This window comes from Zingiber officinale, chromosome 7B (genome assembly GCF_018446385.1).
Source record: "Zingiber officinale cultivar Zhangliang chromosome 7B, Zo_v1.1, whole genome shotgun sequence".
In the NCBI taxonomy this organism is placed as follows: Eukaryota; Viridiplantae; Streptophyta; class Magnoliopsida; order Zingiberales; family Zingiberaceae; genus Zingiber; species Zingiber officinale.
The window spans coordinates 66,041,244-66,052,896 of record NC_055999.1 but is presented as its reverse complement, the minus strand read 5'-3'; the positions used below and the strand labels follow the sequence as shown (position 1 = coordinate 66,052,896).

Sequence of the window (11,653 nt, the reverse complement as noted above, 5' to 3'; positions counted from 1 at the left end):
TGAATTGAATGTATTATTGTTATAGGTATAACATGGATTGAGCATATTTTCTTATGTGCCTAATTGGATGGGTATGAGCATATGTGGTGACAGTACAGGTTGGGTGCCCCAGGATGAGCTCCGGGAAGGGCCCTTCCAAATATGACTGATACTGTAACTTATGACTGATATTGTTATTTATTGTTAGCTTCGGCTATATGACTGCATGTTCTCTAGGAGGTACCTCTAGGGTCATGGGACTGTTTGACTGGCTCTATTAGTGGTTACTGGATATGTGACATACTCACCCCTATTAGCTATGTAGGATCTTTCACATATTGCATTTTTCATTCGCTCTACTGTATTTGAGTTATGTTTCATGTTGGTGGGAAGCTTAAACTGAAAGGAAAAGCATTGGATGTGAAGGGAGGTGGCGTGAAAAAGAAGAAGAAGCATAACTATGAAATAGATTCCAAGACTGAAAACCAAGAACTTACAGAAGGTAGATTCTTACTATTTTTTTCTCTAGAAAATATTTTATAATCATACCAAGCAATTTCAAGATTAGTCTGTCCTACCTTGGCCTTTCATGAGATGTTCTTGTTTTCTGATGCTTATTAAAATCCACTTTATTTGAGAAGGGATGTAACAATTTTTTAAGATTGCTTATGGTATCATACAGGTGGGAGTTATGGATTATCAACTGATCCAACTGAAGTCCTCACTGAAGCCGAGAAGGTTGGGTCTAAAGGACAAGCCCCATTAGTCGATGATCACTTGATTCCAGCAGAAAGGCGATATATTGAATAGAGGGAGAGGATTAATGCGAAAAAGCTGGCGAAGACATCAAACAAGTCTCACCGTGATCGCATCAAGGATTTCAATCAGTATCTGGCAAATCTCAGTGAGCATTATGACATTCCAAAGGTGGGTCCGGGTTAACTATATGGTACTATCTTGAACGAACTACTAGATTTAGAAATCAAAAGGTATCTTTACTTTATTTAAATAATTGACTTTTATAATAAATTTTGATTGTTTTGTGATACGTACATTATTTTTTATTTAGGTTGCAAATAATATTATTTCACATGAACAAGGATTGGATAACCAACATGTACATTGGTAGTTGATTTCATAAGAATTTTTTTTAGTTTTATTAACAATTTTGGTGATGTGGTAGTGTACATATTTTTAAGCTATAGATAAATTTATTTTACAGGTGCAACAACTTGAAAGGCACAAAGATATTGACAAACACATAGACCATCATTTCTTATTACGAGATGAAGAGGTTTGTTTAACTTGCGGTTGTTTATGTTGTATATATATAGTTGCAATAAAGAGGATTATGTGTTAGATGATGAGATTTCTTATTGAAATGTTCTATTTATTGATTTTTTTGAACAGTATATATTATAAATCATCTTTACCTCTAATAAGAGTTTTTTTTATGTTCAGGATTCTGGTGAAGAAGGATTATAGAAGTTATCTTTAGATCACGAGGAGTTGTTCTTTAGACTTTCTTTTGTGTAACTTTCATGGGAATAATTGTTTTTTTATTATCAAATTAATAATAGATATGTAGAGATTTTTGTTATTGGATGAATATTGGATGCATTTCAATTAATGATTATAGAATTTTATATTGTGGATATCATTTTTAATTTATAAAAAGAGAGTTTTTTCTTTTGTTTTGAAATGACAATTTAATAAATTTAATCTAGATTAATTTGTATAATAAATGTTCTTTAAAGATTATTAATTTTTGTCATAATTGTTGCATCTAACAAATTAAAATATTAGGGACAGTAATTTACTGTCTTCACTTCTATTTGAGACAGCACATTACCATCTCGATTTAGTGTCTTTAGTTTTTTCACAGGATAAGACATAACATTTGAGACAAAACAATAATTGTCTTAAATACTTTTGAGACAATTGGATAACTGTCTCATCATCGTCTTAAATAGCATTTGAGACAGTACAATTGTCTCAATATTTTTTTGAGATGCTTGTATTCACCGTCTCATCACTGTCTCAAAAACATTTTGAGACACTAAATTTATAGTTTAAGACATATTTTGTTGTGTCTCAAAAGCTTAGTTTTCTAGTAGTGTATCTAAGTATCATGAAACTTTCTATACTGACACTAATAAAGGGCTTAATAATAGAGAGAGGAGATGCTAGGAGTTTCTTGGACCAATTAGTAGACCGATTCACCTTAAATGAAAAGGTCGAGACTACCACACTTCTTATGAAGTTGGTAACCATACGGTACAATGGTAAAGGAAACATAAGGGAGTACATTATGAAAATGTCTAATATGATGACAAGTCTGAAAGCACTAAAACTCGATATGTCTAAGGGTATATTAGTGCATTTCATCTTGATGTCTTTGCCAGCCTGGTTCACTCCTTTTAGGATATCATATAATACTCAAAAGGAAAATTGGACATTGAATGAGCTCATTGCTTAATGCGTGTAAGAGAAAGGGGGACTAAAGATTGAGACATCTGAGAGTGCTCACTTAGCATCTGATTCTCATCGTACGAGCAAGAAATGAAAGAGGATCAATAACAAAGGAAAAGAAAAATAAATTGCAGATTCTGGAGGCAATGGCTATAAGGAGCACAAGAAGTAGGATAAGGAATCCACTTATTTCTTTTACAAGAAGAAAGGGGCATATGAAGAAAGACTACCTCAAGTACGCCAACTGACATGTAAAGAAAGGTAAACTTCTCAACTTTGTTAGTTCAGAAGTCAATCTAGCTATTATACCCACTGATACTTTGTGGATAGATACCGGTGCTACTACTCACATAAGTGTCACAATGCAGGATTGTCTCAGGAGCCGACTTCTGCTTGATGGTGAAAGATACATATATACAGGAAATGGAAAGAAAGCTAAAGTCGAGTCGATTGATGTTTTTAGGTATTGTTTAGGAACCAATATTTTTTTAGATTTAGAAAATACATTTATTGTACCATCTTTTTGACGTAATTTAATTTCAATTTGTTGTTTATGTTAGAGTGTATACTAAAAGCTTAGCTTTTGTAAATATTTATTTTAAAATAAAGAATCACATTGGTCAAAAATGTCTACATTTATATGCTAAGTGCAGTTGTTTAATTAATTTATATTGTAGATAACATGGTGTGTGGTGTCACACACAGAAGATCATGTTATCAGTTCTTTATAAATTATAAACAGTAGCTCGTGACTAAGATGGATAGGAACAAACCATTGGAATAGTCGTAGTGTAATTTGGTATTAATTTATCTTAACTATAAAATTACACTAGTACACTCTGAGTGTATTGAGCAGGACCATTTTAGGTAAGTTCTTTTTGTGCTGACTTAATAAAAGAACAAAGACCTTAGTTATTATGAAAGTGTGCGCTCTTAATCCTAATATAATAACAAGCACATATATTTAGTATTCATTTCTTTAACTTATCAAAGGTGAGATTTAGCTCGATAAATCAAAAAGTGTGTGTTGTTGATTATAGAAGGAAACTATGTCCTAGTAATCTAGGTTGATAATGTCCCCAAGAGGAGCTCATAAGGTTTGTCATGTTAAACCCTGCTAGTGGACTTAGTCCGACATGACAATAAGGTTGAGTGGTACTACTCTTGGACTAAGATATTAATTAAAGAGAGTTGTCAGTAACTCATTTAATTAGTGGACATTTGACATCTTAAACACAGGGAGACTAACACCCTCATAATAAGAAGGAGCCCAAAATATAATTTGGGATTGGTGCGGTAGTTCAATAATAATTCTTTAGTGGTATGAATTATTATTGATGAAATTAAGTTGGATGTTCGGGGCGAACACGGGAAGCTTAATTTTATCGGGAGACCAAAACCAATTCCTCCTCTCAGTCCCTATCATAGTCTCTTGTATATAAAGAATTATACCCACTGCATACCCACCTCCTACCCCACCCTTAGGTGGCCGGCCAAGCAAGCTTGGAGTCCAAGCTTGGGCCGGCCAAGCCAAGGGTTGAGTCAAGATGAGGGGGCCGTGTTGGGTTTTTCGGGCCGCGAAAACCGCTTTTCGCGTCACGAAAACCCCGAATCACCCATGCCACTGGAGTACGAGTACGAGTACGAGTTTCAAACTATGATCTACAGTAGATCTACAAAGGAAAAACATTTTATACCTTTGAAGCGTGCCCTCGCAAATCCTGCTCGTCCAACGGTATGCCGAATCTCGAAGTTGTCAACGTAGACAGCTCTCTAGTGATATCCACACGAACAAGAAGTGTTCTCTAACACTCAAGGATGGAGAAGAGAGCACCACAAGTGTGCTAGCACTCTCTAGGGCTCTCGGGTAGGATTGGAAGAAGAAGAAAAGACAAGAAGAGAACACACTCCTCTAAAATCTCTATGTGACTTTCACTAACCTTTCTTCTTGGATTAGATTCACTCTCCTTTCTTCTCCCTTGCTTGAAACCCACGACCAAGAGAAGAGAAGGAGCAAGAAGAGAGCTTAGGAGGAGGAAGATCACTTGAATGAGAGTTACCCTTGCAAAATGAAACTCTTTTCATCTAATTAAGTGGTTTGTAACCTCCATGGGATACCAAGAGTCACAACTCTTGGTAACTCCCATGAGGTGGCACTTCACTTAAGTAACCATGATGATGTGGAGCATCATCATTGGTCCACTTAATGCCAACTCACCAATGAGGTGATATAAAGTCAAGTCAAACTTGACTCTTCATCTTCCTCTCAAGTCAAGTCAAACTTGACTTAATCTCTCTCATGGTTGATCTAATCCAACCATTTAATTCAAGCCAATTTAATATAATGAATCTAATTCATTTAATTAAATTGATTCAATGAGTCATAATCTAAATTAGACTCATTGAACACATGAATCAACTTGAGTCCAACTCAATTAGCCCAATTAGGATTACTCTTAATCCAATTTGATTCATCAAATGAATCTAATCCTTTTGGTTCATCATATGAACCTAATCTCCATCCACTTGTTCTTTGTGTGTGACCCAATAGGTTCTTGTAACGTTGGCAATGCCCCTAAACTCATTTAGAAACATAAGTAATGAGCGGTATCTAGCAATACATCATTACTACCCAAGTTACAAGAATGTTGAGATCCAACATCACCTTGTGACTACTAATTGTGACTCCTCACAAAATATGACAAGTGCCCTTCTATCCAAGACATCTAGATTGATCAATGTGAGGCATAGACCGTGTCATCCTCTAATCAATCTAAATCTTAAACTCCAAGTAGACTCACTCAATCAAATGAGCTCAATATCCTATATTGACTCATTTGGGCATGACCATGCACTTCGTGGTCTCACTCTATCAAGAATATCGATGTCGCTCCCGTCATATAGGAGAGATAGATCCCATCTACATCACTCACATCCCTCTGCATAATTCGTTACATACCCAGTAATCGCTTTTATAGTCCACCCAGTTATGAGTGACGTTTGACGAAACCAAAGTACATAACTCCATATGTAGGGAACCATGGTGACTTCAGGTCTAAGGACTAGTAGTCATACTAATAGCCACATGAGAAAGTATATGACACTCATATAATGATCCATGATACTTTCTCATGACGGGTCATTCAGTATACATTTTCCAATGCATACTCATGTGTCAACTTGATATCTCTATATCCATGACTTGTGAGATCAAGTCATCGAGTTGACCTACATGCTAGTCTTATTGTATTAACATTGTCCTTGAATGTTAATTCTCGACTAGGAATGATTAAGAGTAGTGTTCCCTATATCATCCCACTATCGATTCAACCAATCGATTGATATAGGTAAGAACCTTCTACTCAAGGACGTTATTATACTTAGTTTATTTGGCACCAATACAAGCAAGTATAATAACTAAAAACCAAATGCCTTTATTTATATAGAATATGATACAACAAGTCTAAAATATAATCATCAAATGATTGGCTCTAGGGCTCTAGCTAACAATCTCCCACTAGCACTAGTGCCAATCAGTGTAGGCTCTAAGCCTAAATGACCTAGTGTGACCATCATGCTTCCTCTGTGCCAAAGCCTTGGTCAAGGGATCTGCGATGTTAGCCTTTGTAGGTACTCTGCAAATCTTCACATCTCCTCTCTCGATGATCTCTCGAATGAGATGGAAGCGTCGTAGTATGTGTTTGGTCCGCTGGTGTGAGCGAGGTTCCTTCGCCTGTACTATAGCTCCATTGTTGTCACAATAGAGCTCAATAGGGTCAGCAATGCTAGGAACCACCCCAAGTTCAGTGATGAACTTGCGAATCCAAACTGCCTCCTTTGCTGCCTCTGATGCAGCAATATACTCAGCCTCTGTCATAGAATCAGCTACTGTGTCCTGCTTCGAACTCTTCCAGCCCACAGCACCACCATTAATGCAAAACACGAACCCCGACTGTGATCTATAGTCATCCTGGTCGGTCATCACTGTAACCCTTTACAGCTAGCTCATCATTACCTCCATATATCAAGAAATATTCTTTAGTCCTTCTTAAGTACTTAAGAATATTCTTGACCGCTATCCAGTGACTTTCACCTGGATCTGACTGGTATCTGCTCGTCATGCTCAAAGCATACGAGACATCAGGTCGAGTACATAGCATGGTGTACATGATCGATCCTATGGCTGAAGCATAAGGGATCTGATCCATGCGGTCTCTCTCCTCTCTAGAAGAGGGACCTTGAGTCTTCGAAAGACTCATGCCATGTGACATCGGCAGAAATCCCTTCTTGGAGTTCTGCATGGCAAACCGAAGGAGTACCTTGTCAATGTATGTACTCTGACTTAAGCCAAGCAATCTCTTAGATCTATCTCTATAGATCTGTATCCCTAGAATGCGGGATGCCTCACCTAAGTCCTTCATTGAGAAGCAACTCCCTAGCCATGTCTTGACAGACTGAAGCATAGGGATGACCTTCCCAATGAGCAGTATGTCATCCACATACAATATGAGGAAGACAACTATGTCCCCTACAACCTTCTTGTAGACACAAGGTTCATCTTCGTTCTTGATGAAACCAAAATGGTTGATTACATCATCGAATCAAAGATTCCAGCTCCGAGAAGCTTGCTTTAGTCCATAAATGGACCTATGCAGCTTGCATACTCTGCTAGTATGCTGTGGATCTACAAACCCTCAGGTTGTGTCATGTACACATCCTCGAGTAGGTTTCCATTCAGAAACGCGGTTTTGACATCCATCTGCCATATCTCATAGTCATGGTAGGCTGCAATAGCAAGCATGATCTGAATGGACTTAAACATCGCTACTGGAGAAAAGGTTTCATCATAGTCAATACCATGAATCTGCTTGAAACCTTTAGCTATCAAGCGACCCTTATAAATAAGTCCATCCATGTCAGTCTTTCTCTTAAAGACCCACTTACACCCAATGAGTTTTACCCCTTCAGGTGGATCAACCAAAGTCCATACTTGATTGGTGTACATGGATTCCATTTCGGATCTCATGGCCTCTAGCCATTTCTCAGAATCTAGTCTCATCACAGCTTCCTGATAGGTGGTAGGCTCATCCTCTATGAGCATAATGTCATCATGGTCAGACAAGAGAAATGAGTATCTCTCAGGCTGACGACGTACCCTATCAGATCTGCGAAGAGGTATGTCTACTTGAACTGGTTGTTGTTCCTCAACTCCTTGTGGAACAACATCATCCACAACACTTTGTGGTTCCAGTTCAACTTCCATCGAGGCTTCAGTGCTATTGTTCGCATTTTGAACTTCTTCAAGATTGAACGTGCTCCCACTAGTCTTTCTAGAAACAAAGTCCCTTTCTAGAAAGACCCCAATCTTTGCCACAACTACCTTGTGCTGACTGGGAATGTAGAAGTAATATCCCTTAGTTTCCTTTGGATATCCAATAAAATAGCACTTGTCGGATTTGGGTCCTAACTTGTCTGAGACTTGACGTCGAACGTAAGCCTCACAACCCCAAATCCTCATGAAAGACACCTGGGCATCTCTCCCAGTCCATATCCTATATGTTGCCTTTATCACGTCCTTTGATGGAACTTGGTTGAGTATAAAAGCTGTCGTGTAAAATACCGGAAAATAGGCGAATATTAATAAGGGAATTTTCCGGAATTTTTGGAAATTTTTCGGGAATTTTTCGGAGCTCGTATGGACGAGTTAACAGGGACAAAAACGGGGTCCGGAAAAGTCTATTTAGGCTACCCCGTTTAAACGAGGAAATGTTTATATTTACATTTCCTTTTTCTTTTATTTTTCTTTATTTCTTTTCTTCTCCCCTGCCGAAACTCTCACCCAACCCTTCTCGCACCGACGCCTCACCCTCGTGCCTCTCTCTGCCCTAACCGCCGGTTACCTTCTCCCTCTCCTCGCCAGCGACGCTCCTCTTCACTGCCGTCGGGACGCCAAGCGCCACAGCACACAGCCGATGTCGCTGGGTCGACGCCGCCGGAGTACTGCCGACCCAGCGACGCCGTCCTTGTGCCCTAGCGAGCCGCGAGCCTCCATTTTGTTCTTCTCTCCCGAGCCCTCACAGCACTGACGATCTTCCTTCCTACTACGCCAATCGCCGGCAGCGCATGTCATCCGCCTCGGTGCCCTAGCATCTCCGCCGGCCAATTTCTTCTCTGCCGTAGTCGTCTCCACCACCACCACCTATTCGACCAATTTCTGTGCCCTAGTTTTGGGTTCACAGCCGTTCACGCCGAAGACTCTCTTCTCCTCTCTTCTGTCGATGCTATCTTCACCGGCCGACGAGAGCCAACCGAGGGTAGTCATTTCTCTACACTGGTTCTCCTCTGATAACCTCTGTTCCAGCCACAGTAGCGTGCCCTAGTCGATCTTGGGAGGTCATAGATTGGTGAGGAAGTGGGGTTGTAGTGTTATTTGATCAGCAACAGAAGTGTTATTTGATCAGCAATAGTAGACTTAGTCCACAGAAGTGAGGGCTGTGAATTGAAGGAAGAATTTCAGCGGGTTTCTGTGTGCGGTGGATCAACAAACAATTGCTTGTTCAAATTTCAGCAGCAAGCAGCCTTCACTTGGATTGTGAATTAGGGTAAGGATTAAGTGTATTTGAGTTCTGTTGTAGATCATGTTCTGAATTGGAGGATTTAGTTAGACGATCATGTGTATATTGATTATGTGTATGTGTTTTTGGTTTAGGGTTTTGCCCTAAATAGTTTTAGGAATTATGTTTAGCTATTTATGTAAATTGTAGCTAAATAAAATATATTTATTTATATGTGACTCAGGGTTGTGACGCAAGACGAGTATCTCGATTATCGAACTGGACCATATCAGACATTCTTATTGGAGGCGGGTACTTTTGACTTATGTCATTTGATATACATAGTAGTGAATTTAATAAGTTGTATTAATTATGTCCTTTATTTGTTTCGGTTAGTCACTACCCAATATCTGATACATGATTGATTGATTGCTTGATTTGCATCCCATGTATACTTTATTTGTTTATACATGCTTATAGGGGGTAGTGATATGCCATGCTTCACCATGTTCAGGACCTAGGTTTTTATACCTTCTGTGTACCTTTGATTCGATATGATTCGTTGATCTAGGGTGCACTTTTCTATATATATGGATTAGGTCAGGATGTTTTTATGGTTATTGCCATGCACCATTTGCATGATTGCATGCTGTGCGATAGTCCGCTCCATTATTGTTGAGCACATCGCCAGTTACATGGATCTGCACACACCACCACTCATGGGTTAGTGGTCGATTCAGGCAGAGTGTGTTGCAGCAGAGACTCTGTTAGGCACCGTTGGTCCGCTCATGGGTAGTGTGACACAACGTGTTATCCGGCAGGGATTCCTCCCCGTCATCGTGTACCGGGAGTTGAGAGCATTGTGCTCTCCCATTTATGATTTGGGGTAGGAGGATAGGTGTACTCCGACAGCATCCCGTCCACTCGGTCACTCATCAGGAGTAGTGACGACAGAGTGCACGGTTGTCACAGCCCTACCCACTCGGCCTCACTATTGTGTGTGTTGGGTTTTTCGGGCCGCGAAAACCGCTTTTTGCGTCGCGGAAACCCCGAATCATCCAAAGCCGTAGATCCGTGCAAGGAAAATCGAACGAAATACAAGTACGAGTTTCAAAAACTTTAGATCTACTCCTAGATCTACATGTAGAGAGCTTTTACCTTTGAAGCGTGCCCTCGCAAAATTCCCGCTCGTCCAAGGTACGTGTCGGATCTCCAAAGTATCAAGGTAGATACTTCTCTAGTGATATCCACATGAACAAGGAGTGCACTCTAGCACTCAAGGATGGAGAAGAGAGCCCCAAGTGTGCTAGCACTTTCTAGAGCTCTCGGATGGGATTGAAAAAGGGAGAAAACAAGAAGACTCTCGCATACTCAACTAGTAGTATCCTCTTCTTGTGTCCTTCACACTCTCTTATCTTTTCTTGGATGAAACTCAACACCTTCTCACCACCATGGAAGTCACGGCAACCACCAAGAGAAGCAAGCATCCAAGGAAGAAGAAGCAAGAATGAATGCAAATCAATTGCATTCACACACCATCAAGTGTGTGGCCGACCACACAAATGTAACCCCCTCATTTAATGTGGCCGGCCACATTAAAAGGAATGGGTGTGTAACCTCCATGAGGTGGCACACCATTATGAGGTGGTGATGATGTGGCAAGGATGTGTCATGCCATGTAGGATGAGTCAACCTACATGATGTGGCAATGCATCAAGTCAAACTTGATGTTTCAACTTTCATTTGGTCAAGTCAAAATTGACCAATTTCTTCCTTGTTGAGTTAAATCCAACATTTGATTCAAGTCAATTTCAATTTAATGAATCTCAATTCATTAATATAAATTGACTCAATGAATCAAATTTAAATTAGACTCATTCAACAATTGAATCTAATTGAGTCTAACTCAATAAGTCTAATTTGAATCCAATCTTTGGTGCATCATATGAACCTAATCCAATTGGTTCATCATATGAACCTAATCTCCATCCACTTGTTCTTTGTGTGTGACCCAATAGGTTCTTGTAACGTTGGCAATGCCCCTAAACTCATTTAGAAGCATAAGTAATGAGCGGTATCTAGCAATACATCATTACTACCCAAGTTACAAGAATGTTGAGATCCAACATCACCTTGTGACTACTAATTGTGACTCCTCACAATATGTGACATTGTCCTTCTATCCTAGACATCTAGATTGATCAATGTGAGGCATAGACCGTGTCATCCTCTAATCAATCTAAATCTTGAACTCCAAGTAGACTCACTCGATCAAATGAGCTCAACATCTCATGTTGACTCATTTGGGCATGGTCATGAACTTAGTGGTCTCACTCTATCAAGAATATTGATGTCGCTCCCGTCATATGGGAGGGATAGATCCCATCTACATCACTCACATCCCTCTGCATAATTCGTTATATACCCAGTAATCGCCTTTATAGTCCACCCAGTTACGGGTGACGTTAGACGAAACTAAAGTATATAACTCCTTATGTAGGGATCCATGGTGACTTCAGGTCTAAGGACTAATAGTCATACTAATAGTCACATGAGAAAGTATATGACACTCATATAACGATCCATGATACTTTCTCATGGCGGGTCATTCAGTATACATTCTCCAATGTATACCCATGTGTCAGCTT

The 11,653-nt window shown here is 39.5% G+C and overlaps 1 pseudogene; it reads left to right on the top strand.

Moving 5' to 3' along the window:
- The first annotated feature begins 233 nt into the window (after nucleotides 1-233).
- On the top strand, nucleotides 234-933 carry LOC122003792 (annotated as a pseudogene).
- The last annotated feature ends 10,720 nt before the right edge of the window (nucleotides 934-11,653 follow it).